Here is a 5,814-nt window from a genome sequence, read left to right as displayed (position 1 = left end):
GTCTTTCCCTTGCTGGCCGGACCTCGCTTGGCAGGGTGCGGGGTGTGCTGCCTGCCTGGCTGGACGCTCTTTTTGCCGGTCAGCAGCCGTTCCTGGTGTGTCTGTCTTACTACCAGGCAGGCGGTCAGGGGCCCTAGTGAAGTGCTCAGCGAGCCGCAGCCTTCCTAAAGCTTTGTGGGTAATGTCTGCTACCCTTCCATTTCCCTGCTGAGGAATTTTGCTTTCTCATGGGAAGTGAGGGGACAGTACTTTATAAGAGTTCCTATTTTGTGATGACTCCATGGATGCTGAATACATTAAGAAAATGGGCTCCTTCCAGAAGCTTAACTTCTGAGAAGGTCAGATTACTCATGTGACCGCACTTTTGAAATGAGTGAGCTTGTTTGTTCATTGATTCATTCATTCTGCAAGCACCTCCTGGATATTTACAGTGAGTGTTCCAGGGGGCGCGGAGGACAGTAGACAGTATTCTTTTTTTCTTTTTTTTTTGAATTTTATTTAATTTATTTTTTTATACAGCACGTTCTTTTTAGTCATCAGTTTTATATACATCAGTGTATACATGTCAATCCGAATCACCCAATTCAGCACACCACCATCCCCACTCCCCCGCGGCTTTCCTCCGTTGGTGTCCATACGTTTGTTCTCTACATCTGTGTCTCAACTTCTGCCCGGCAAACCGATTCATCTGTACCATTTTTCTAGGTTTCACATACATGCGTTAATATACGATATTTGTTTTTCTTTTTCTGACTTACTTCACTCTGTATGACACCACCACCACCACACCCTGCCGCTTTTCCCCCTTGGTGTCCATACATTTTTTCTCTACTTCGGTGTCTCAATTTCTGCCCTGCAAACCAGTTCATCTGTACCATTTTCTAGGTTCCGCATACATGCGTTAATATACGATATTTGTTTTTCTCTTTCTGACTTACTTCACTCTGTATGACAGTCTCTAGATACATCCACGTCTCAACAAATGACTCAATTTCGTTCCTTTTTATGGCTGAGAAATATTCCGTTGTATATATGTATCACAACTTCTTTATCCATTCATCTGTTGATGGGCATTTCGGTTGCTTCCATGACCTGGCTATTGTAAATAGTGCTGCAGTGAACATTGGGCTGCATGTGTCTTTTTGAACTTTGGTTTTCTCTGGGTATATGCCCAGTAGTGGGATAGCTGGATCATATGGTAATTCTATTTTTAGTTTTTTAAGGAATGCCCATACCGTTCTCCATAGTGGCTGTGTCAATTTACATTCCCACCAAAAGTGTAAGAGTGTTGAGGGTGATAGTATTCTTATTCTCAAGAAACTTATGAACTAAGGACAGTAGGTGATCTCTAAACACAGAAGTTCAGCTGAGGTGTAGTGGCCCGTATATGGGATCAGCTGAGGTCCCAGAGGGTGGGGCTGCCAGATTTGCCCTGGGGGAGGTGTGGGTGGCTTCTCTGAGGAGGGGGCACCCGCAGGAGGAAGTGCAAAGAGCCGCAGCCGCCTGTTCGAGGAAATGTCCAGCCTCCAAAATGGGCTTCTGTGCAATTGACAAATAGGAGGGCGGGGTGCAGGGCGAGCTTTGTTCCTTCTGTGACTGAGAGTTCCCCGATATGCACTTATAGCTCATGGTGGCATTTCTAAAGCAGGATGGCCCTTCTTTTGGTGGGAAAACCGGGTCTCAGGTCAGGAGGAAGCAGGTGGTATCTTCGGCTGTCTGATGGCAGGGCAGGAGCCAGCAAGGGCGTGCAGTGGTCCTTCCCCTCCGTGACTCACTGAGGCTGTGGGCGTGGAGCGGCCCCAGCGTGACTGTCCCCGCCTGCTTCTGGCTTCCTTCTGAGAGCCCACGAGTCTCTGATGAATGCCCGCTGAGCAGTCACGCCCTTCACTCCACAGTGAGTAATAGCTGAAGTGGGCGGCCGAGTGAGCCATCCCTCCCTGTGACTGAGAAAATATTTTCTGACCTGACCTCTGCTGGTGTGCGTCCTGCCTAATCTGAGCTCAGGTGGAACGCAGGTTAACCCTTTGACGACTTTCCGAGGGTGAAGTAGCCTCTTTAAAGAGGAAGGGATCACCGGGAAAATCCTGGTATTCAGTACGTACGTGGCTGTTAGCTTTCGTACTTTGGTCCCTAACATCCATGTGCTGCCTGTATACTCTGTTCCTGATGGAAGTATCCAGAGGCAGCCGGCCCTTTGGATATTCACTAGGCAGGAGGCAGCGGAGGGAGCTGCGGGGGACCCGCCCCCAGTCTACCTCTGGGAGCTGCGTCCTTTTTTTCCTGAATTAAATTAAACTTTTTATTTTGAGATGATCTTAGATTCTTGCACAGCCGTCAGAAATAAGTCGGACACATCCCGCGTTCTCCTTACTCAGTTTCTCCTGATGGTGGCATCTTACAAAGTTACACACCAATGTAATGCTTTCATTGGCATTGGTACAATCAAGATAAAGAGTGTTTGGTGTCCCTTTTGAATTTGGGGACCTGTAGGGTGCGACTGGCTATGTCTGCGCATCCCTGGGTCCCGGGCCCGGCGCACGTCTCCCAGGAAACCCTTCTCCTCCCTCTTTCTTTCTGCCGTGTCCTCCTCTCGTGGTCCTGGCACTCTTCCCCAGTGCGTGTGCCTTGTCTCCCTGGCCGTGGGATGACAGTCCTGTTTCCTTCCTCCCACTCAGGGTGCTGCCTGGAGGCCTCTTTGGCATCTTCTCTGTCCTTCAAGCTGTCCCTGCCGTTCCCACCAGCCGGGTCTCCTGCCGTGCCCGTGACGTTGAGCGGTCCGAAGGGTGTTCACAGAGGACGGCGCCGGGTGTCTGTCTGCGGTCCTCCACAGCTCACACGTGGCTCTGTAGTGCCTCCCTCACCGCCCGCCTTTCTCGTTCCTTCCCAGACTCTCCCCACCCACGGCCGCTGTCGCGGTGCCTAGCCCGGGGCTCTGTTCCTTGGCGCCCCTGTGTCGGACCGGGCCCTCTTCCTGTCCACAGTGCCTGGCAGGGCTGCCGAGTCACAGGTTCCCGTGAGCTGCAGTTGGGAGGTCGGAGGCTGTGTGCTTCACTGAGTATTGACCTTGGATGACGATGCCTCCTCATCTCTGAGGGACTTCCATTTGAATCCCCTCAGTTAGTCATGGGGTGCACGGCCGATGCCCGGAAAGCACGTCAGACTCACACCAGGTGCACGGGCAGCCGGTATGTGAGAGAGGTTACCTCTGAGAACGCTGGTCCTTTAAAACCCTGATGTGTCTTTTCCCGGGTGGGGAAGGGGTTTTTGCAGGCTGTGTGCTGGGGGGCGGGGTGCCGCCAGGGGGTGGTGCCCACGGGGACGGCGGGAGTCGTGGGGCTCGGGGCGGGGAGCTCTCGGGAAGGACTTGCACGTCGCGTGGTGGTGGTGGCTCACGTTTCCCCTGGTGTGCAGGTGGCTCCCTGGCATCTGCTCTGTGCTCACCCTGTGGGCTGAGTGAGGCTCCCACCGGGGAGCAGGTTCTGGGGCCACAGGACACGCTGGGCCCACACCTGGTCTGGGACAGACGCCAGGTGAAGGGGCGGGACAAGGGGAGGAGGAGCTGCGCTGGGTCTTGTGGGTTTTGTCTTTTTAAATAACAGCTTTGTCGAGATAGCATTCACACACCACAGAACTCACCCATGTGAAGTGTACAATTTAATGGCTTTTACTATATTCACAGAGCCACATGTGCAGCCATCAGTTCTAATTCCAGAACATTCCATCAGCGCAAAGGTCCCGCAGTCCCCTGCCCCAGCCCCTGACACTAGGAACCAGTTCTCTGTGTCTGTGGATCTGTCTGTTCTGGACGTTTCCCATCAATAGAATCACACACTGTGTGTCCTTCTGTGTCTGGCTTCTCTCACTGAACGTCGTGTTCTCAGGGTCCGTCCACGTTGTTGTGAGTGTCAGGGCTTCACCCCTTTGCGTGGCTGAGTGATGCTCCCATGTGTGTGGCCCAGGTCGTGGGATCTTGAGGCCCCTTGAGAGGTGTTCGTTTCGCTTGGTCCTGGGGTGGGGTGACGCCAGTTGCACTGGTACGGTGCTAACAGGACCGCTTGCTGGAGTGGGAGACAGATGGAAGGCTGGGGGTGCGGCTCGCCTTGGCCTTTGAGGCCGCGGGGTGGAGGCTGTGCTGCCGCTTGTGGCTCGGGGAGCACGGGCGAGTCCTCCTCCAGCTGTGCCCCCTCGGAAGGGCCTCCTCCATCCCTGGGCTTTCCCTCCCTTCCCGTCACGGCCTCGGCCTCAGGCTGCACTGCTCTGTGGCAGTAAAGCATTTTCTTTGGTGAGGGCGAGAAAAGTTCTGGTGGTGAACTTTTGGTCGTCGCGTTCCCCCGTCCCACCGGAGTCACTGCACGACAGTCCCTCCACGCGGACCCCCAGCGTCAGGTGCTCAGCACTTGCAGGGGTTCCTTGGGTGGCTGGGCGGCCTGGGCTGTTACAGGTGGGCTAGTTTGGATTGAAGCAACTGAAATGGTCTTGTCACCCCTGGAGCCACCGTGGCGCCCCGTCCTCCTATGGACACACCCATGCCCGTCCTGCAGAAGGACGGCAGCCCGGACAGCAGGGCGTCCCGGCCGGTCCTGGCTCCGCGCAGACTGGCTTCCGTGAGCTGCGGACCCAGGCGTGGAGCTCAGGCTCAGGGTCAGGTCTGGAAACCTCCCGCAGGTGCGGCAGTAGGTGAGGGGGCACACGAGCCACACGCGTGCCCTCCTGGGAGCCATGTGACGAGTCAGAAGGAGGAGGTGAGGTAGGTTTTCATAGCGTTGTACATAACCGAGTATAGCCCAAATACTACGTTCTCAGCGTGTCGTTTTAAAAATTAGTAAAGGGCAATTTTACTTCGTGCGTGTGTGTGTGCGCACGCGCTCTGTCTTAGAAATCTGCATGCATCTCGTGCTCACAGCACACGCCACTGGAGTGGCCCAGCGTGCACCATTGCCCCTCGTCCAGGTGGCCAGGGGCCGCTGTGGGCACAGTGAGGCTCTAGACCCCTCTCCCTCGTGAGGGCTCCTTCCCTGGACCCTGGTCGTCGGGGCCCCTGTGTACACAGCGGGTCCCACCCGCCTGGGTCAGGGCCACGGGCCCACCGTGTCCTGCACCGTGTCCGTGGCCCGGGAGCCACGGGCCCACTCCCTCTTCTCGCTTCCTCCTCCAGCTGGACTTTGGCCTCATGGGGTCCCGGCAGCTCCTTCCTGTTTTCCCATGTTGACTGTTCCTTGCAGTGCCGGTCTCGCGGGCAGGGTTTTGCGATGCGGCTGGGTCCTGAGACCAGCCTGGTTTGTCGCCTGGCCCTGCGGGGAGAGGGCCGGGTCGGCGGTGGGAGGAGAGCCTCCTTCCTGGCTCTCTCCTTTGCATCGCTTTACCAGATGGTTCCCATCCTTGGCCTGTCTTGTCCTCAGGTATGGTCCCTGGGCCAGGCAGCACCCCCTTCCTGGGGGCCTGCGGACGTCCGGGGCTGACTGTGGACGAGACCCGTGTGATGCTCCACAACCAGTCTCTCTGCCACCCCCGCCCCTGTGTGAAATGCATTCATTTTCAAGTGAAAACCTGTTTGCTTCTTGAATACTCAGGCCCACCGCAGGCAGGCGCTGGCCCTGCCCCTCCCCCTTTACCCACTGCTCCCTCTCCCTGGCGAGTGGGTGCTCCCCAGCGGGGCCGCAGGCTGAGAGGTGAGGCTGAGTGCCTTCACTGGGCCTCGGGGCCCTCTGCTCACCCACCTGGCTTCCCTCCCAGACGGAGAGCCTTCTGTGGATTTTCCACTCCTCCAGCCAGATCTGTGCTCTCAAAGCCCTGCCACTGGGAGAGGCAGAGAGA

This window comes from Physeter macrocephalus, chromosome 18, assembly GCF_002837175.3.
Source record: "Physeter macrocephalus isolate SW-GA chromosome 18, ASM283717v5, whole genome shotgun sequence".
Taxonomy (NCBI): Eukaryota; Metazoa; Chordata; class Mammalia; order Artiodactyla; family Physeteridae; genus Physeter; species Physeter macrocephalus.
The sequence above is the reverse complement of the archived record's forward strand: the minus strand, read 5'-3'. Positions refer to the sequence as shown.